Here is a 22,511-nt window from a genome sequence, read left to right as displayed (position 1 = left end):
TACCATAAGAATTAAGAGTCAAAAAGTAAGTACTGGAGCATAATTTTCAGAATAGCTCAAAGCAAACGTAGATGTATTACAGCACATTTGTAGGCAGAACTGATTACCTATAAAGCTGGGATGGATGCAACACTCCTGGGGAAAAACAGGATAAGTTCTGCCTGCTCCTTTCCATCCCAAAATGCTTTTTAATATTATTTTTGTAAAAGCAGGAATTCAGTAGCACACTAGTGCTGCAACCAAACCAATGTTCATCCTTACATGGTTTAAATCAGGGGTCTCCAACCTTGACAACTTTAAGCCTGGGGGACTTCAACTCACAGAATTCCCCAGCCAGCTTTGCTGGGAGTTGAAGTCCACGAGGCTTAAAGTTGCCAAGGCTGGAGACCCCTGGTTTAAATAACATTAAGTAACATCCAGACTACTTAAGTAACATCCAGACTACTTAATTAATCCAGACTACTCCCAAAAGGGAGACACCAGCTATTTGGAGAAATCCAGGCCTTGGAATGTAAAGCTTTAGAAGAAAATCAAGCAGTACAATGGACACCAAGCATGTGGAGTTGAAGGAGGAAAGGAAGAAAAAGGAACACTCTACACTCTACTCCTTGAACCATCCATTTTTGATTCTTCAATTTTCAGCTATCCTCAGTAATGATATAATGGTAGTGATGATGGCGATGATATCAGTTGTATTTTGCAAATCCTTGTAAAATGCTTTTAGATCCACTACTATAATGGGAGGTACAACTAATGTAACTGGCTAGGAATCCCTTTGATCAGGTTGGACTGAAGATGGTTTGAAAGTTCACTTAGTCCAAAACCAAATGGCAAAGTTACTAAATGGATTGGTTATTGCAAGCATATATATGGCACAAGAGTAGGAAGTACACCCCGGATACACAAAACTCAAGAGGTACAGTGAAAACATAGATTTTTTAAAAAATCAAGCGTATATTATAATACAGTGTGGAACAAGATATCATTAGAACACAAGTAATAATAAGAGTATGAAATGTACAACAGTGGAAAACATCTGAAGTACAGAATAAAAATTCAAACAACTGAGAAGCATTCTTATGTTAAAACTTTTTACTACGTTTGGGACAAACTAACTTTCTTTGGGAACTGTCCAGATTCTAGGTTTGTTTCTGTTATGTCCTTATATGGGCATCCCCGCCAGATTGGTTAGTCCACCTGCGGGAGATTTGAAGATCTGTCATTGGCCGGCCTGCCTGCCGACTCCCTTTATAAGGCAAGCCCAGCAGCACAGTCGGCTGTTCTGATTCTCTCTAATAAAGTGCTGAACGGACCACTCGCTGCTCGCTTATTCTTTTCCCCGGCGCCAATCTAACACTGGTGATGAAGGATTTCAAGAACCACAGCGAAGAACCTCATGGCACGATCGCCACCCAGCCCAACTCAACAGAGCAAGTCACTGAGCTGGAGCTGATAGCACGAGAACCATGGCAGCACCACAAATCTCACTGGCACCATCCAACCTCGATCAGGAGAAGTGGAAAGCTTATATGATTAGGTTCTGCCAATTCCTGACTGGCAACGGCTATGAAGACCTAGAGGACAACTGCAAATGAGCCTTGTTCCTGGCACATTGCGGATCAGCAGTCCTGGAGGTGGCCATCGACCTCGTGGCACTCCAGGACATCGAGACCATGGTGTGGAGCGACCTCCAAGATGTTCTCCAGGAACACTACACCCCAACTGGCACACCGATGGCAAACAGATTCACCTTCAGCCAATGGAACCAACAGGAGGGCGAATCCATAAAGGACTTCGTGGCTGCACTGTGGAAGTTGGCTGCCAACTGCAAGTTAGATCACGTGGACAACGCCATCCGAGATTGCATTGTCTTTGGGATGCGGGACATCTCCCTGCAGAGAAAGTTGCTGAGCAGGAGAAAGGTCTCACTAAAAGACGTGATTGAAGAGGCCACAGCCGCAGAAACATCAGAGGTGGCAAGAAAGCTCCCCAGACCTCATCCGGAGAATCCACCATAGGATCCGAGTCGGATGAGGAAATGGTCTCCAGGCCACCAAAATGTGAAGCCACACAAAATGGCGACCGAGGGGAGAGCTGTGCCAACTGCAACGGCAACCACGTGAGAGCCAGATGTCGGTGGAGCGATGCAACCTGCCAACATTGCCAACGAAAAGGCCACATCGCTAAGGCCTGCAGAGCTCCAGAACCAGTCCAGGAGAAAGCCAAGCTGGAAAACCGCGATCACCAGAGGACATCCAAATGGTCCTATCAACCAAGGCGCAAGGGAGACGGGTACCCGCGAAGCAGAGCGGTCCACCAAACCACCATTGCCCACACCGATGACCACAATGCTACAAAGTTCATCGTGACTGTGCACGTGGAAGGGACTCCATGTGCCATGGAAGTAGATTTGGGCTCAATCTACTCCATCATGGACTGGTAGCATCTCAAAAAGCTGAAACCGCAAATCTCAAAGAGCCAACTGCAGCCGCTTCATGCAAGGCTCGTCGATTTCGGTGGAAACCCCATCGGGGTCCTGGGGAGAGCTTCACTGAGTGTCAGTTACCACGGCTTCAAGGGCGACCTACCCATCACCATCGTCAAGGACAGCTGCCCGACCCTGCTTGGAGTGGAGTGGTTTGAGCCTCTAGGGCTCTCAATCAGAGGAATCCATCAGATTCGGCAGGATGAACTTGACAAGCTCCTCGAAGAGTTCAAGGACATCTTCGATGGCAGCTTAGGTAAATTCCTGGGGAAACCCATATCTTTCAATTTAGATCCCTCAATCACCCCAATTTGGCTCAAGCCTTGCAGGGTTCCATTTGCACTTCGGCCTAAGGTAGACGCTCAGTTGGATAAACTGATTGCCCAAGGCATATTGGAACCAATCGATCATGCTGCATGGGAGACCCCCATTGTGACCCCAATGAAGCAGGATGGATCTGTGCGCATCTGCGCTGATTATAAATGTTCCATTAACCGAGCATTACAGCAGAGCGCATACCCAGTCCCAGTGGTGCAACATCTGTTGCATTCACTCGGGAGTGGGACCATATTTGCAAAACTGGACCTGGCCCAGGCTTACCAGCAACTGCCAGTCGACGAAAAGACTGCGGAGGCTCAGACTATTGTCACCCACCAGGGCGCATTCAAATGCAACCGCCTCCAATTTGGAGTCAGCTCAGCCCCTGGCATTTTTCAATCAATGATGGAGCGCCTTCTCCAAGGCATTCCAGGGGTGGTGCTGTACTTTGATGATGTACTAATCTCCGGCACCTCCAGATCTCAACTCTTGGAATGGCTTAGACTCACCCTGAAGCGGTTCCAAGAGAAGGTCTACATGTGAGGAGAGACAAGTGCATCATTGGGGTCCAGGAGATCAAGTTCCCGGGCTATTTAATAGATAGCACTGGCATACACCCCACCAAATCTAAGGTCAAGGTGATTCATGAAGCTCCAGCCCCCCAAAACAAGCCAGAGCTTCAGGCTTTCTTAGGATTGCTAAATTTCTATAGCGTTTTCCTTAAACAGAAAGCCACGGTTGCTGAGCCACTCCATTGCCTTCTGGGAAAAGCGGCCCCTTGGAAGTGGGGTAGAGCCGAAGAATCCGCTTTCAAGAACATCAAGGGGCTCCTATTCTCGGACAGCATGCTGATACAGTATCATGAGATGCTTCCGCTGGTATTGACCTGCGGTGCATCTCCATATGGAGTCGGGGATGTCCTCAGCTACCGACTGCCCAACAACATGGAAGCCCCCATCGCCTTCTTCTCTAAGACTATGGCAGCAGCTGAGTGGAACTACAACCAGCTGGAAAAGGAAGCCTTGGCCACCGTGGCTGGCATCAAGCGCTTCCACGAATACCTCTATGGGAGGGCATTCGAAATCATCACTGACCATAAGCCCCTCCTCGGGCTATTCGCAGGCGACAAACAAACACCGACATATATGTCACCCAGGATGACACGCTGGGCCATTTTCCTCGCCGGGTATTCGTACACTCTCACACACAGACCCGGTAAAGCCATCAGTAATGCGGATGCCCTCAGTAGGTGCCCAACGCAGGAACCGGTAGAAGACCCCACACCCACCCTTGGCCTTTTCCACATCGACAGAGACCTGCGGTGCCCAGTATCTTCCACTGACATGGCAGCCCACATGATGAAGGATAAGACCCTCAGGCAAGTCATGTCCTGGGTCCTGAGGGGTTGGCCAACAGAAAAAGTGGGCGAAGAGTTCAGCCCTTTCTTAAGAAAGCAGCAAGAACTCTCAACCATGAAGGGCTGCCTACTCTGGGGCAACAGCCTTCACATCGGGTACCCGAGCATTGTGAAGATGAAGGCGCTGGCCAGAAGCTACGTCTGGTGGCCTGCCCTGGACAAGGACATTGAACATTGGGTCTCCAGATGCGCCCCATACCAGGAGGTCAGACCAGCACCAGCACAAGCCCAACCCACAGAATGGGAGATGCCTAGTGCTCCCTGGTTCCGCATCCACATCGACTTTGTGGGGCCTATGGCAGGCAAATACCTCCTCATCATAGTGGATGCATTCTCCAAGTGGTTTGAGGTCATCCAAATGCCCACCATCACCACCGAGGCAACCATCCAGGCCCTGCGCAGGCTCTTCGCCATACACGGCATTCCGGATGTCCTGGTGTCGGACAACGGGCCACAGCTCACTGCCAAGCCGATGGAATCGTTCCTGGCCGAGCTGGGCATCCGCCATGCCCTCATTGCCCCATACAGGCCAGATGGAAATGGACAAGTTGAGAGGATGGTGAGGCTCACCAAGGAAGCCCTCACCAAGATGGGTACCGGGGATTGGCAGGAGAGGATTGATAAATTCCTCTTCATGCAGCATATCACCCCGCACGCCACCACACACAGAAGTCCAGCCGAATTACTTATGGGGAGGAAGCTGAGGACACCATTGGACTGGCTACACCCCCAGTACAACCCCCAAGAACCAGCGAGCACAACCCAGCCACCGTGCACCTTCACCATGGGAGACCCGGTCTATGCTCTCAATTTCCGCGAGCCTCCGAAGTGGCTGAAGGGAGTGATCAGCAGAACAATGGGCCCGAGGTCGTACCAAGTGGAGCTGAGAGACGGGCAGATCGTCAAACGTCATGTCGACCAGCTCCAGAAAAGGTGGAGGGAAAGCGGCGAAAACAGCGAAAACCAGTCTGACGAGGTAGGCCTACACCACTCAGATGAGGCAAGCCTGTGCCACCCTGATGAGGTAGGCTTAGCACAACCAGACGAGGTAGGCCTGCGCCACCCCGATGAGGTATGCCTGTGCCATCCTGACGATGTAGGCTTACCACAACCAGGCGAGGTAGGCCTGCGCCACCGCGATGAGGTAGGCTTACCATGACCAGATGAGGTAGGCCTGTGCCACCCCGACAAGGTGGGCCTACAACACCCAGTCCAGGCAGACCTACCTCACCCAGACAAGGTAGGCCTACAACACCCAGACGGGGTGGACCTCCGACACCCCAGCAAGGTCAGGCCACTCCACACCAGCGGAGCAGGCCAACTACCACCATCGGAACGCGAGGACCCGGATGACAGCGAATGCCTCCAGCGCCGAAACCCAGCCACAGAGCGAAGGGAAAAGAATCATCGACTTACCGGGTTCCTGGCGTCCAGTCCTGATCAACAGCGAGTTGCAGCAGCCGAGGCATCATTCCCCGGGGCTGCCAGGGAGTCCCAAGAACCCAGCCAGAGGTGCTGGGCCGGAGCCTGCATACTCAACGGCTGAGTTCCAGACGGTTCCAAGGAAGGAACTGGGAGAGACAAGAGCCTTGTCTGCATGGGTCGACAGTGAGGCAAGAAGTGATCTGCGCAGGTCAGATAGGACGGGGAGGTGCCCCGCCTACCTGTGCGACTATGTCACGTACGTGACCAATGGAGAAACAGACTAAGAACTAGGAGGGGAAGGGTGTTATGTCCTTATATGGGCATCCCCGCCGGATTGGTTAGTCCACCGGCGGGAGATTTGAAGATCTGTCATTGGCCGGCCTGCCTGCCTGCCGACTCCCTTTATAAGGCGAGCCCAGCAACACAGTCAGCTGTTCTGATTCTCTCTAATAAAGTGCTGAACGGACCACTCGCTGCTCGCGTATTCTTTTCCCCTGCGCCAATCTAACAGTTTCATGTAACACTTTCTTAACAGTGCATTTCATAAGTGAACTGCTCCCTCCTCTCTAATCTTACTGCTGGATCTGAAAAAGCAGCATCTGGTCAATCTTCTTTTGATTTTTGATACAGTTCTCCCACTATGAAATTTTAAGGGAGAGAGCGGTAGGGAAAAACAAGCTCCAAATGCCTGGTCTCCAATCAATGTATATTTGCACCATGTACTTTTATAGTTTTAAAGTAATTGATTTGAAGAGCCCACACTGTTCGGAGTTACTGCCTTTTATCTGTACTATTTCTGAATTGTATTTGATTGTGGTTACTATCTTGCTTTTTCCATTTTTAATATTTTGGGAACTATATAACTTTCCCATATTAACAAATAATAAATACTAACAATATTATCATGTCCAGAGAACATTTATCCCAAGCTGTTTCATCCAGCAGACTATAAACATTGAGTATGAATAAATTTCAGTCTGGAATCGCTTTCTCTGACCTGCTCACAATATTTGAACTTCCTGTTTCCCTGGGCACCACAAAGAAGCTTTGGCTCCTTTGACTTTTGAAATAAAAAGCAATGTTCTTTATGAATTTTTAACCCAACATACTTCTTTTCCCTCCCTTTCTTGCTAATGCTCTCAGGCAAGGCACCTTAGTGTCTGGACACTTGTGTGTGAAAATCCAAGCCTGACTACCTCCATTTGTAAACAAATGTGAGCAACATGAGCACATTAGTGTCACTTCTCAGTAAATTCAGGGCTAGGAAATTACAAATGTATGTGTTACGAAACAGTTTGGCAAAGCTGTATCAAGATACATTATTCATAGTAATCTTTCTCAAAATTTGACATTTTGGAAAGTTTTCCACTTTGTGCATCATAAAATCATAATGCAGGTTGCAAATCTGATGCTTGGAATGAGGTAGGGAAGCAAGATTATAAAGGAAGAAAAATCTCTGCTGCGGAAGTATTTTGCAGAAGCTTTTTTTTTTTTTTGAAAGCTGCTTCATTCAAACATCAAGAAATGTTATTTTGTGTCAGTGGTGCAAAATATCGACTTAAAGGCAGGCAACCTATTTTCTTCTTTTATTACAAAGTTCCAACTTTATATTAGTGTGTGTGGTCAGAGGCAATAATAAGTGTCAAGCCAGGCTTATAAAATAACTCCTAGGCCTTTTAACCTTCAGCGAAGCCCTGAATAAGTGAGTGAGTCTATGGAAGTTGACATTTATGGCACAGCAGAAAATAGATGCCTATTGATGGGCCTATACAACATCTCTGACCGTAGTTCATCTCCCCTTTCAGCAATAGACTTAACAGCACCTGGCTGATGTTAAGGCTGTGACGGTGATTGCCAAGAAAATGGCAGATCTCTTTTGCCACTGAAGATCACTTTGTTCATATGGTCAGCAGACTTCAATTCCTGCCATTTTTCAGAGCCAAGAGTCGTCACATGGCGTAGTTGCAAGTGGGGGAAATTCCTTGCTCTTGGAATCAAGCAGTAGAATCCAGTGGCTTTACCATGTTTGATAGACTCTATTCCTATTTGCACAAACAGCACAATGGGCCAGTGTGGATTCTTACTTTCATAAATGCTAACCAAAACTAACCAAATGATTCCAGTCACTATCTTCTGAATACAATCCATTAACAATTAAACTTATACTTTTCTTTTCCTGCATGTATTCATCTGCTGCACTGCACAAGAACTTTCGTTCAGCTCTTTTACATCCTTCTCCTTTCACTTAGTTTCACAGTCAGAGAACATGCCTTCTTTTTCATTCATTAAGACATGGTATTTGACATTTATTACTTTTACATTCTATTTTGAGATCTTCTGGGAGACATGGTCATCATCAGAGAGGATCATATTTATTGAAATCTGAAAACCATCATGGTTTTGCCAGCTGATATTTTGCAGAATACTTTTTATTAAGATTGAGAAGAAGTGGACTTTCTTGCAAACTGTAATCATATCTTTGACATATGCAATATTCTTTGTTGACAATAAGAACAATACAAATCAGTTTTGGTCTGTTTGGACTAGTTTGCCACCAAGTGTAATCAAAATCCAATTTTATCCCAAGCACGCTTATATTTATCTTTGCATATATATATATTTTAAACCAGATCTCAAAGTCTCTTGAATCAAATCAGTCTGCCCTGAGGTTTTGAGTTGCATGGTCAAATTGATTCATTCTCTCTTTGAATCTTGAATCTCCAAGTGGAATTGAATCATGCCTGATTGGCTCAAGCTAAGAGACTGTATAACATGAAGCATAAAATAAGATAAATTAACAAAACATCTGGTATCTGGACCATTTGGGTTTGATTAAGTATAGGTGTTATTGGAGTGGGTATATTTTAATGTCAGCTTGCTATATATTATGTATATTTTGCAGATGTTGTGCTGCTGAGGTGAACATCTAAAAATAAAATCTTCAATATAAATTCAATGACTGGTGAATTCATGGACACATTTGCTTGGCAACCATATGAAAATTATTTGCTTTCTCTTCTTCTGGAATGTTTTTCTAATTGTCCACTCTAGCCTACAACCCTAATATTTCCTACTGATTTCCTATCAATCTATGCATAGGTATGTATTCATTATTTATTTATTTTATTTATATGATCACCCATCTTGCGCAAGTCAAGTCCTTAAGGTCACTGTACTTAGTTCAGAACTGATTCTTGTAAGATGAAAGTAAATTCACATTATATTTAAAAGGCAAATCATTGATGTTCTATTTCGGATATGACATGGAAACACCAGGTGGGTATTTGTAATTAATTTCCTTGAGCCCTTGAGCTTACCTTGTTCCACCAGTCCTTTGTTTTTGTTTGGAATATCTATTGGAAATTAATATCTTGGAAACTATGAACAAATTTAAACACATATTAATTTGGGTGTGTTTTCTTTTCATCTTTCTGTTTTCCTCCCCAGCTTCTGCTGTTACCTCCATTTTCTACTTAAGAAAATGATCCTTGGAGGCAGTGCTCTGATTTATAAAACTCTATATGCTGATTTCCCAAGAGTGATGTTAATCAATTGCAACTTTTGGCTCATTAAAAAATATCACAGTTATTATGGCTTATGATTTTGAATACAGCAATGGACAGGTATATCCATTTTGATTATGTTATTGAAACCTTTTTCTAACTTTTTTTCCAACCCATTTCTTCTTCACTTTCTATATACATATGCATAGATATATTTACATACCGGTATACAGATATGTGTGTATGTTTAAAATACACACATATTTGTAAAAATACAAGACTTGTATATTTTTATACAGACTATAAAAAAAAACAATAGAAACTAAACAAAATAGAAAGTAAAAGAAATGATAATTGTAGAGAAAAGAAAGGGAAAATCATGACGGATAGAACAAAGAATAAAAAAATGTATAAAGAAATGTCTTTCCCTCTCAATTTCAGTAATTTACCACTTTCTCTAACATTTCAACCAAAGATGTCTTCTTCCTATATGTTATCTTGGTTACGTAGGGAAAACCTGGCTAGAGGAAAAACACACACAAACCCTACGAAGAAGTAAGAATATATATATATATATATATATATATATATATATATATATATATATATATATATATATATATATATATGTGTGTGTGTGTGTGTGTGTGTGTGTGTGTGTGTGTGTGTGTGTGTGTTTTCTGAGGTTTCACGGGTGTTTGTATGTAGGTCTTTGGTTATTTGGGTTTTCTCCCGCGTAAAATTGGAGGTGTCTTGGCAACGTTTCGACGAAGTCTCATTCGTCATCTTCATCTTGCTTCTAGAAGCACGAAGCTGAGAACACCAGCCTGAAGATGACGAATGAGACTTCGTCGAAACGTTGCTAAGACACCTCCAATTTTACGTGGGAGAAAACCCAAATAACCAAAGACCTATACACACACACACAATATATATATTGCAGATTTTCACGGGTAGAGGTATGCAAGTTTTGGTGTATTCGGGTCTTTTCCCATGTAAGATTGAGAATATCTTGGCGACATTTTGACGTTTCGATGTTGGCGATGATACCTCCCACCTACCGGACATCTGGAAACTAGCCCTAGTCAACAGAAGAGTCCCAGCCACGAAGATTAACACCGGACCTAAGATAACACATGACACCACCACCAATCATCCTCACCAGATTCAAATCCAAACCCATCCCATAGACAAAATACAACCACCATCCAGAAGCCAGACCACGGTGGCATCACCAGCTGCTGCACCCCCCTCCGATCCCCAAACAAAGCAAACTGACACACGCCATGAACACATGGCAAGACCTCAAACTTGGAGCCAAACCAAAGCCCGGGATCTGGCATCACAGCCATCTGCTCAGGACATTACATCAAAAAACTCAGGATATCTCAACACTAGAACTCAGGATGTTAACACACAACCCATTACCCAGGTCATTAAAACACAAAAGACTAATGGGCACACATCAAGGACCTCACCCACACAGGATGTTACGAAACAGCCGACTAATCTGCAAACATCAACTCCATCAACTAATCAAGATGTAACAACACAGGTAACCAACCCGCTCACAGCAACAAAGCCAGCACCCCACACCTCCCCACCAGTATTTATAGAGAGATGGCAGCTCTGATCACACTTTGCTCACACAGGCACGAAGCCGAAGGCCCCAGCCTGAAGATGACGAGTGGAACCTCGTCGAAACACCACCAAGATACTCTCAATCTTACACGGGAAAAGATCCGAATACACCAAAACTTATATATACATATAATATATATATATATATATATATATATATATATATATATATATATATATATACGAAAAGGAAAAAAAAACAAATACTGTACCTTTACAGGGAGGATACATGGGATGAGGGTGTGGCTAACTGATGAGGACTTATAAGTCCAAAATAGATCTATCTTAGTCTCCTTAGTCTCCCAATGGGCAGCAGAGTGTTTGCTGGCTGCCAGAAAAAAAAAAGCCTAGAAACTAGTGGATTGTGATTTCACTGAACTAGGGTTGCATAAAAATCTTGGTTTACGTAGGAAGAACCTGGCTAAAGAGAAATACACATAAAGCCTATGAAAAGGAAAGAAAACAAATACTGTACCTTTACAGGGAGGATACATGGGATGAGAGTGTGGCAAGAGGGTGTGGTCTTACTCCTCCTTTGGAATTAGGGTTGCCAGGTCTGCTTCCAAAAAATAGTGGACAAGCGGGGGGGTGGGGTGGGTTAAGTAGTAAAAAAAATACAATTAAATTATATATTTTCTTACAAACATTTTAACACATATTAAAATAATCATTTCAAAACTTTACTTAAAATTCAAAACATCAAATATATTATAATAATATGTAAAATATTAAATTACATTTTACTTTGCTGTTGTGTGTATTTTTTATTTGACTGCGCAGCTTTGATCAATTCTTTGTGTTTAAGGAATAATTCTTTAATTTCAGTACAACGTTGAGAAATATTAAAAAATATACAAAGTTCACTTTGAACTGATGGTACAAGCAGTCGGTTACGTTCGTCAGTCCACAAATTTCCCATGATGCTGAAAATTCGTTCAACTTTTGCATTTGATACTGGAATTGATGTACAATACTGGAACAGTTTCAGTAAACTCGGAGCTGGCTCTTTCTTGAAAAAGTACGCCCACTTATCAAGGGATGAATCGCCCTGCAGATGAACATAAACTTCTTCTAAGGCAGAAATTTCATCGAAGAGAATGTTGGGTGGAAGTTCTTCTCACCATGGTGATAATAACCAGATGTTCGTCATTTCTTCTAAAGTTGGAGGATTATTGCGATCAATTAGATTGAAACAATTTAGCGTCTCATATACTGAATCGGTGAAATTATACCACTTTTCTAGGTACGCAATGGCTCTTTGATACACGTTGATGGCTTCTTTCTTGAACTTTTGCATGGCATTCTCAGGCAAATGTTTTTTACGTAAGGCAAATAAAACTTTCATTCCAAAAAACTGCTCATCGTATTTTTTTTTTGCAAAGAATGACACAGCTTACACATGATAATGTGAAGATCACATGCAAGAATTTTCTTGCTTTCCAGCTTCAGTAGGGTGTCTTGCATTATTGACATGAAGAAGTGCATGAAATATAAATACAATTCTGAAATTGTTGCTTCATCATCCTTTGCGAGTTCATTTTCCTGATCCGAAATAAGGTTCCAGATAACCTTATGGCACTCATCAGATCCAAGAGAAATAAAATACGATTTTAGAGGTATCCAGTTTAAAAGAAGTCTTTCGACCGCTTTAAACAAACTTAACCAACATGTTGGAACATGGCGCAAAACTTCATGGAATTCTGACTCGCAAAACTCAAAAAATGATTTCAACTCTTCGCATTTCTTCACAGAATTCGAAAATTCAGCAAAAACCTTCAGCACTACATTTTCGATATCAAAAGATAACTGCTTTAATGCATTTTTTGCGCTGTTGTGTAAAATGTGATTATTGCAATGAGCAGCTACAATATTGTCATTTTCCAGCAATAATTTTTGGTAAACAGATTTGTTCACTCCATAATTGACCGATGCATTATCTGCTGAGTAAGCTGAAACATTATTTATTTCCAATTCGTTATCACTAAGAACTCGACACAGCTGATTTTTTATTGATGTAGAATCTTCGAAAGAATCCTCATAATAGTCTAAAATTTTCACACACAGTCCTTCTTCACAAGTAAAATATTGTGCAACAATGGGATACATTTTGCGATTTCCCTTGTTTGATGCGTCAGTGGAGAGAGAAAATGGAGTTCCATTTTTAAGATTATTGAGAACCAACACAATAGAAAAAGGATACAAAACCTCATTGACAATAGCTGATGATTTGGTTCTTCCACAAGACATCTTTTTTACAATTTCTGAATCATCAAAAATTTGCTTCATTAACTTAATACCGCAAACTTGAGCCAGGAAAGAAATATGGTGTTTGATCCCATGGTAAGTTTCAGCCATTTCAGCTACAGTCACTTTCTCACTGAAAGAGGAGTCTTTAACAATGAAAAACGAATTGATTCGCTTGTTGCTGGAAGCTATTTTCTCCTTATCTAAATGATTTTTTGTGCTTGCATGCTGTGTGACAGCTTTTATACCATTATATTCAATTGTGAATGATTTCTGACACAATTTACAGTAGGCCGTTGTATTTGTTCTGTCAGTTTCGTTGTTGGTAATCCATGCAAAAGTAGCTTCCCAGTCTTTGGTGTATTTGCACACTCCTCTCTTTCGTTTTAAAGAATTCGAAATCTCACCGCTGTCACTCTCATCACTCGACGCCATTTTAGATCAGTCGACAAGCTACAATACATTTTAAAAATGTGAACTGTACATAATTTTATAATATATTTTTATTTTAATCTCATCATTAATTTTTTCGGAGAATCGAGTTCAATGGATATTCGATCTTTGTCTCATTCTAACTTATGAAAAAAAAGACAAAACGCGATTCTCCTATCCTTATTCTCTTAGACTGTACAGCTTTAGATTACGTACCATTTCATCATAAAGCTTTTGAATAAAAAAAATGTCCACTATTTTGTGAAAAAAAATAGTGAACATAATGTGAAAAAAGTGGACTGTCCACTCAAATAGTGAACACCTGGCAAGGGTATTTGGAATCAGAGAAATATAAGCTGTCCTCCAGGATGGGGGTACATCTCCTCCAGATTGTATGTTAGTAAATAATTCTTTGAGTGGTCCCACCATTTCTGACTGCAAGTGTTTATAATAAGCAGCTGTCAAACCACCCGTCCCAGGAGCTTTACCCACTTTCAACTGCTTAATTGCAAACATAATCTCCTCGGAAGTTATTAAAAAACCCTTTTTAAGATCTTTCAAAAACTCTGGCTGAAATCCTAACCAACACTTTAAAGGTTAGGCAACGTTTCGACAAGCTCTCTACCTTGTCATCTTCGGGCCTTTATTATTAGTTTAGAAGCTGTGGGTCATGCTTCGTTATACTAGCTGCAGCCTGAATGCATGTTAACGGTCCAGTTTTCTCTGGCTCCCTATTACCAATGTTGGTAACAGGCAATCAGTGGTGTTGTAATGCATACAAGAATGCTTTCCTCTTTGCAGTTGATAGCTAGCAATAGGGAGAGAGAGAGAGAGAACCAAGCCAGAAGATATGCTAAGATCTCGTGAGAGGGTGAGTTGGATGTCACTCCCATTGGATTGTATGCGTCAGGACCCCTCCCGCTGTCGTGAGAGGACAGTGGAAGTACCAGTGGTGCCTCATCGAACAATACCTGCATGCTACATCTTCTCTTGAGATCCCTGATTATGCTCCGTGCCTCCATCGCTGCACCTGGAGATGTACACGACATTGGACCTTCTTGCGCTGCGAGATTCCCCCCTCTCGCAGATATGGCCCTCTTCACTATCGAGGACCTACCTCAATGACGGGTTTTGGGACCCAGAGAAGTGGCATGTGAAAACTAGGGGGTTGAGGGGCTTTTTATCTAATTTTTTAGTTAAACTTTTAAGGGGCTGTAGGGAGGGGGAGGGTTTGATTGGAATGTGGGCTGTGGGTATGGGGGATAGCCCAACAAGGGGAGGGTTGGGTCTGGCAAGGAAGCGCAATGTGGGGGGTGGGGATCCCGGGGTCGAGGGGGGAGTCAGAGTTTGTCCGGATAGTGCTTTGAACATCAATACTGTGGGTGGGAGGGGTAGATATGGTGGGAGCAGGGGGCCATATTGAGTTAGGGGAGTGCGCACTTACTGTTTATGAGTGGTGGTGCGCTCCGGCCCCCAAGGCTCCACCCATTCCCCAGGTTGCACAGACCCTCAGGGCCCGGACCTTCGGCTGATGTTGTGCAATGCCAGGTCCGTAGTAAATAAAGCCCCCCTCATTTGTGATCTTGTTTGTGAGGGGGGAGAAGAACTGGCAGGCATTACGGAGACCTGGTTGGCCCAGGAAGGGGGGGTTCCCCTCGTTGAAATGTGCCCACCAGGTTTCCACACATTCCATCGGCCGAGGTCACAGGGCAGGGGCGGGGGGGTAGCGGTTACATTAAAGAAGGTCTGAGACCGAGGGAGGCAACTGTTCCTCAGACGGCCGGCTGTGAATCCCTCCTTGTGAAGTGGGGTCATGAGGTTCAGATGGGTTTGCTGATCACGTACCTGGCTCCCTGCTATGTGGCAGCAGCCCTGCCCGAGCTACGCAATGTTATCGCCACGGTGGCGGTTGATACCCCCAGACTTATGATCATGGGGGATTTCAACCTGCCGTCCATGGGTGAGACATCGGAGGTGGCTCGGGAGTTCATGGCTTCCATGACAGCTATGGACCTGACCCAGCTAATTCATGGCCCTACTCACACGAGGGGAAACACGCTGGACCTGTTTTTTGTCTCTGGACAGTGGTTGAGTGATCTTGAGATAGGGGATATAGTCACCGAGCCCTTGTCATGGTCGGATCACTCTCTCCTTCGCCTTGACCTTCGAACCGCTGCACCCCGCTACAGGGAGGTGAAGCCGGTAAGATGGTTCAGCCCCAGGCGCCTGATGGAACCTGATAGGTTCCAGATGGAGCTTGGGCCATTCCCTGAGGCTCTGGCCCATGCCTCGACTAGTGACCTAGTGGCCGCCTGAGATAGGGCGGCTGCTGGAGCTCTGGATTGGGTTGTGCCTTCGTGGCCTCTGACCCGGGGCTGATCTCACCTGGCTTCTTGGTTTACTGAGGAGCTGAGGGAGATGAAGTGCCAGAAAAGACACCTAGAGAGTAGTTGGAGGGCCAGTCTTTCTGAATCCGACTGGACACTGGTAAGATCTCATATTAAGAATTACCTAGTGGCAATAAAAGGAGCAAAATGTACATATTTTGCCGCTCATTGCATCATCAGATAATCGCCCGGCCGCCCTGTTTAGGGTGACCTGCTTCCTGCTCCACCAGAAAGCACGGGAGGACCCTTTGGAGGGTAGAGCCAAGGATTTTGTTCAGTATCTGTATGACAAAATCACTCAGATTCGGGAAGGCCTGGACTCTGACTTGGTAGTGTCAGGGGGGATGACTGAGGCAGGTCTTGAGAATGTTATCTGGGATGAGTTTGATCCTGTGACCCCTGACAACATGGACAGGATTCTGGGTGGACTGAACGCCACCACATATTTATTTGATCCGTGCCACTCCTGGTTAGTGCTGGCTTCCCGGGAGGTGACGCAAGGCTGGCTCCAGGGGATTATAAATGCTTCATTGGGTGAGGGTGACTTCCCCGCTGCCTTGAAAGAGGCGGTGGTGAGGCCTCTCCTCAATAAGCCTTCCCTGGACCTGCCACTGTTGGCTAATTATCGTCTGGTCTCCAACCTTCGCTTTGTGGTGAAGGTTGTCGAAAGTGTGGTTGTGCGACAATTCCCCCAGCACCTGGATGAAACGACGTATCTGGAGCCGTTCCAGTCAGGCTTCAGGCCTGGGTACAGCACGGAAACGGCATTGGTCACGTTGGTTGATGATCACTAGAGGACTTGGGACAGGGGTTGCTCCTCTGTCCTGGTCCTATTAGACCTCTCAGTGGCTTTTTATACCATCGACCATGGTATCATGCTGCACTGGTTGGAAGAGCTAGGGATGGGGGGCACTCTGCTGCAGTGGTTCTCCTCCTTTCTCTCCAACCGGTGGCAGTCTGTGTTGGCAGGGGGGCAGAGGTCAACACCGAGGACCCTCATATGTGGGGTGCCACAAGGGTCAGTCCTCTCGCCCCTTTTGTTCAACATTTATGTAAAGCTGCTGGGCGAGATCATCAGTGGTTTCGGGCTGAAGTACCACCAGTACGCTGATGACACCCAGCTGTACATCTCCACCCCGGACCACCCCAATGATGTTCTTGAAGTGATGTCCCGGTGTCTGGAGGCCATGCGGATCTGGATGGGGAGAAACAGGCTCAGGCTCAACCCATCCAAGACCGAGTGGCTGTGGTTTCCGACATAGTCAGTTGATGCCATTGCTGACTACTGGGGGCGAATCGCTGGCCCCCACAGAGAGGGCTCGCAACTTGGGTGTCCTCCTGGATTCACGGCTGTCTTTAGAAGAGCATTTAACGGCCGTGACTGGGAGGGTTTTTCATCAGGTTCGCCTGATTTGCCAGTTGCATCCCTTTCTGGACCGGGACTCATGCCCTCGTCACTTCCCGCCTGGACTATTGAAATGCGCTCTACATAGGGCTCCCCTTGAGGAGCACCCGGAGACTACAACTGGTGCAGAGTGCGGCCGCGCAGGTGGTTATGGGAGCGACATGGTGCTCCCATGTAACGCCTCTCCTGCGCGAGCTTCACTGGCTACTGATGGTCTTCCGGGTGCGCTTCAAGGTTTTGGTTACCACCTTTAGAGCACTCCATGGCTTAGGACCTGGCTACTTATGGGACCATCTACTACCACAAATAGCCTCCCACTGCCTGGTATGCTCTCATAGAGAGGGGCTCCCCCAGGTGCCGTTGGCCAAACAGTGTCGACTGGCAGCCCCCAAGGGGAGGGCCTTCTCTGTGGGGGCACCCACTATCTGGAACGAGCTCCCCCCGGAGATACGGAGGATCCCGGATCTGCGCACTTTCCGCCGCGCTCTTAAGACCTTCCTATTCCAGCAAGCTGGCCTGGCCTAACCTTTCCCCCCCTTTTCTTTTAAATTGAAAATTTTAAATCTGTTTTTAAATTATTGGGATGTTTTAAATTTGTATCAGGCTAAATTGTTTAATCTAGTTTTATTTTTTCTTTTAAATTTTTGTATTTTTGTATTTTATTTTTGTGCCTGTTCACCGCCCTGAGTCCTTCGGGAGTAGGGTGGTATATAAATCTAATAAAAGAAATAAAAGAAAAAGAAAGAAATCTCAACAGGCAACCAGTGTTGCTGTGATGCCTACTAGAATTCTTACCTCTTTGCAGTTGACAGTTGGTCAACTGCATGACCCCACCATAGAGTCTCCTTCTGGCACGGCATCCTTTTTTCTCTACCTGTCCCAATCAAAAGCCCTATCAATTGTGGAGCCAACCAGCAACAGGGAGCCACAGCAGAGGGGTGAAAGAGCCACATGTGGCTCCAGAGCCACAGGTTGCTGACTCCTGATCTAGGGAAACAATCTACTTTGCTTCAACTGTCCTAACACAGGGGTCTCCAATCTTGGCAACTTTAAGCCTGGCAGACTTCAACTCCCAAAATTCCCCAAAGCTGGCTGGGGAATTCTGGGAATTGAAGTCCTCTAGGCTTAAAGTTGTCAAGATTGGAGAGCCCTGGCCTAACAAATGGCTTGTGGAAATATCCTCTCATTGTGGATGGCTTTGACTGTTAGAGAAACAGGACACCTGGTCTTGTTCTCAACACACTGCTGTGTCAAGCTCTCAGAAGATTGACAGATCTATCAGGCAAGAATAACCCCGCTATTTGGGAAATATTTTGTACATTATATGTCTGTCTGTGTATGCTGAGCTCTTAGAGAAAGTGTCTCACATGCACACATAGCCACATATAAGAATATGGAATGTGGAAATGAGAAAAATTAGCTCTTCACTGATCAAAATTATTAGTGTGGGAGATTGGCTTAAAAAGGAGAAAGGAAGGAACAATTCAGAGCCATGAGATTCAACATTCTCTGCTTGGTATTTATATTAGCCTTTTCAAGCAATTCAGACAATCCTTTTTTTTTAAGGTGGGGGCAAGGGGAGTTTGACTAGGCATATTGATTTTCTATTGTTCTGACAAAATTATCAATCTCCTAGGAAATCAGTACAGGTAGTCCTCAATTTACGGTCACAACTGAGCCCACAATTTCTGTTGCTAAGCGAGACATTTCTTAAATGAATTTTGCCCCATTTAATGACCTTTCTTGCTACAACTGTTAAGTGAATCACTGCAGTTGTTAAATTAGTGATATGGTTTTTTAGGTTTCTCCATTAATGTTGCTTGTCAGAAGGTTGCAAAAGGTAAACTACAAATGGTAGTTTTCCTTTGTTCATCAGGAACTGTAGGGAGATATGATATAAAAATATAAATGTTATGTGAAAATATTTCTGTAGCTAAATACCTAGAGGAACAAAACAACTGCACTTAAAAAAAAATTACACTAGCCCTGAGGCTCTGCAGCTCTGTTTTCACCCTGCTTAGAGGTAATAGTGGGAAACTTGAGAAACTTGAGATTTGAGAAAAAAAGAGAGATTAAATATATTAAGTAAAAATATAATATGTTCATATTCAGAAGAAAATTGGGTAATACAGAGGCAATTTGAATACTTTGTCTGAAGACTGAAAAGCATAGCAAGGATGAGCAAGTCACACTTCGCCACATTTTTATGTGACCTCCATTCTGCCCCATCTCCCACAGCCCCCCTTCCCCATTGTACAGATAAAATTCAGCAGTACGATTTTCCATGTTAAAAAAGGAATTAATTTTAGACATCCGTCTTTGATTGGCTTCTATTTTACTAACTTTCTAAATTTTCAAAAGCAGAAGAAAACATTCAAATCTTCCAAGCCAATTTCCTTTTGAGCTATCACTGTCCTGTCCCTCTGGCCTTAGGAACTCAGATCAGGAAAATCAACATGTATTCTTGTGTGCCAAGCATTGTGCAGTTCACGCTACTTTGTTGTTAGATAGAACTGAGTGGGGATTTGTGAGCCCTGCCAAGTGTGCCACCACTGTGACAAGCATATTGAAATAACTGCCAATCACCTTAGAAGGGCTTGGCATCTCACCAAAAATGTGTTGATAGCCTATTCTTCTTCTGTCCTTTGGCATATAATAGACATTTTTTGCATGGATTACAATGGCTCTTCAGCATAGAGGAAATTCTCACACATAGGAAATAAGGGTATGTCAACATCGGAGACCAACATCCATAATTAGAGACAGAAATAAGAATGGAATAATAAAATTAGTAGTAATTAATAATACTGATAATGTTTACATGATTTGTATTGTATTTTTACCCTTTCCCTAGACAAGTGTACCCTCATAATTAATAGGAATTGAAGACAATTGATTACATACTTCTGTATGGCTTCTTTTTCATAGACATGTCTTCTAAATTGGTTTTGCCTATTTTAAAAAAAAATCACCCAAGCTTGTCCACCTTATTTATTTTCTCAGATAAAAATGCAAACATTTTGTATCATGTTTCTAGGTTTTGTGCAATAGTTTGCAGGATAAGAAAACACATAAATACCTAGGAATTTGGATTACATCAAGATGTTCGACCCTGAAAGACGATAATTATATTCCCCTAATTAGAAAAATGAAACAAGACCTAGATAGCTGGAAAAAAATAAGACTATCACTTTTGGGCAAGATAGCCACAATTAAGATGAACATCCTCCCCAGAATATTATTCTTATTCCAAAATATACCGATAAATTTAGATAAAATTTTTTTTTTAGAATTAGACAAAATCATCAGAGAATTTATATGGGAGGGGAAAAAACCGAGATTTTCCATTAAAATTTTAAGGGGCAAAAGAGATATAGGCGGATTTGGACTCCCGGATTGGAAAACATACTACAGGGCAGCTAAGCTAGTTTGGTTAAGAGACTGGATCACCCTGGAAAATGAGAGAATTCTCACTTTAGAAGGCCATGACTTGCAAAAAGGCTGGCACGCCCACATTTGGGACACAGAGAAGAAAAGGAAGACACATTTCCATAGACATAAAATTAGAGACTCCTTGATACAAACATGGACTCAGATTAGGCAGAAATATTACAAAAAAAATCCAAATTGGCTCTCAACGATGGAGGCCCTAACCCACCCAAATAGGTGGGAGAGGGAGAAAATGGGCAGATACAAAGATATTTTGGACGAAGGAGGGAGGCTTAAACCAAATGACACCTTACGAGAGCAAGGAATAATTTTAGATTGGTGGACCTACTCACAAGTAAAATCCAGATATCAGAGAGACAAAGAACAATACGGTTTAGAACTTGGACCAAATGGATTGGATAAAGTCCTGATGGGAACAAATAAAAAGATTCTGGCAAAACTATACAATTATTTATTAGGCAACGATAAGTGTGAAGATGTCACAAAGAACCAAATAATTGCATGGGAGAAAAATATAGGGCGCGATATAAATTTTGGGGAATGGGAGGAGGCATGGAACAGAAATCTTAAACTCACTAGAGCGGTGGCATATAAGGAAAACCATTACAAAATGTTGCATAGATGGTACCTAGCCCCGGCCAGACTAACAAAGATATATCCCAATATACATCCCAACTGTTGGAATGTGGCTATGGTCAAGGCACCTTCTTTCACATGTGGTGGACATGCCCGGAAGCGAAAGGATAATGGAATAAAATTAGGAGGTGGTTACAAGAAATAATTGACGAAGATATTGAACTAACACCAGAGATTTTCCTCCTGGGAATAATAAAGAAGCCATATAGAAAGGAAATGACACATTTAATGATCCACATAATTACAGCCACTAGATTGGCATACGCACAGTACTGGAAAGAGAAAACTCAACCACCAGAAGAGCTTACAATTAAGAAAATACTCGAGTGCGCAGAGATGACTAAATTAACTTATGAATTAAATGATGAGAAGTCAGTTTACTATATGGTATGGGAAAGGTGGTACAAGTGGTTGCATGACAAAATGAAAGAAAGATCTAAAGGTGTGTTAAATATTGGTTAAAAGTGAGTTGAAATGTCACCAAGTACTATTTATGTAAATAGTTAAAACACTGCACATCCGATACTAATTGAAAATGTTATTGTACTTATGTGTTTTATGTTTCTGTTTGAATGTTTGTTTTTCCTTTTTCTCTTTTTTTAATTTATTTTTTGTTTTGTAAAAAACCTCAATAAAGTTTCTATAAAAAAAAACAGAAAAAAAAACACATAGTTTGTAAAGATAAACAATTAATTAAAGGAAACAAGATTTAGACCAGCAGTAAGAGATAAAAAGGATAGATGAAACTGTAATGTTTTTATATGTGTCTATGTGTATAAAGATATAGATGATAGATTATCTATCTATGATCTATCTATATCTATATACACATAGACACGTATAAAAATACTACAGTTTCATTTATCCTTTTAGATAGATAGATAGATAGATAGATAGATAGATAGATAGATAGATAGATAGATAGATAGATAGATAGATAGAGGTAGACAGAAAGAAAGACAGGCAGACAGATAGCAAAATCTAGGCATCCTTTTTTAAATATCATAGATCATAATAAGTACTGAGTGATACATTTTACAGTCTCCTCCATTTTCAAAATATGGGAAAATGCAATACCAAATAGTATTACAAAGCAGCAGTAATTAAAACAGCAACTGATTCATAAAGCAAATTTTTTAAAGTTAAATGTCCCTTTTCTATCCACTTA

The 22,511-nt window shown here is 43.2% G+C and overlaps 1 long non-coding RNA gene across 2 annotated transcripts in view; it reads right to left on the bottom strand.

The window, feature by feature from the left end:
- The window catches only part of LOC132711630 (uncharacterized), a 171,109-nt gene that overhangs the window by 48,200 nt on the left and 100,398 nt on the right, over window positions 1-22,511 (bottom strand). For both annotated transcript variants that reach the window (XR_009622436.1, XR_009622435.1), the window contains exon 3: window positions 11,265-11,345. This is a non-coding gene — a long non-coding RNA (uncharacterized LOC132711630). The remainder of the gene's footprint in view (window positions 1-11,264; window positions 11,346-22,511) is intronic.

This window comes from Pantherophis guttatus, chromosome 3 (assembly GCF_059756535.1).
Source record: "Pantherophis guttatus breed Tessera chromosome 3, ASM5975653v1, whole genome shotgun sequence".
NCBI classification, from domain to species: Eukaryota; Metazoa; Chordata; class Lepidosauria; order Squamata; family Colubridae; genus Pantherophis; species Pantherophis guttatus.
Note: the sequence above shows the minus strand (reverse complement) of the source record. Positions and strands in the feature narration are given on the sequence as shown.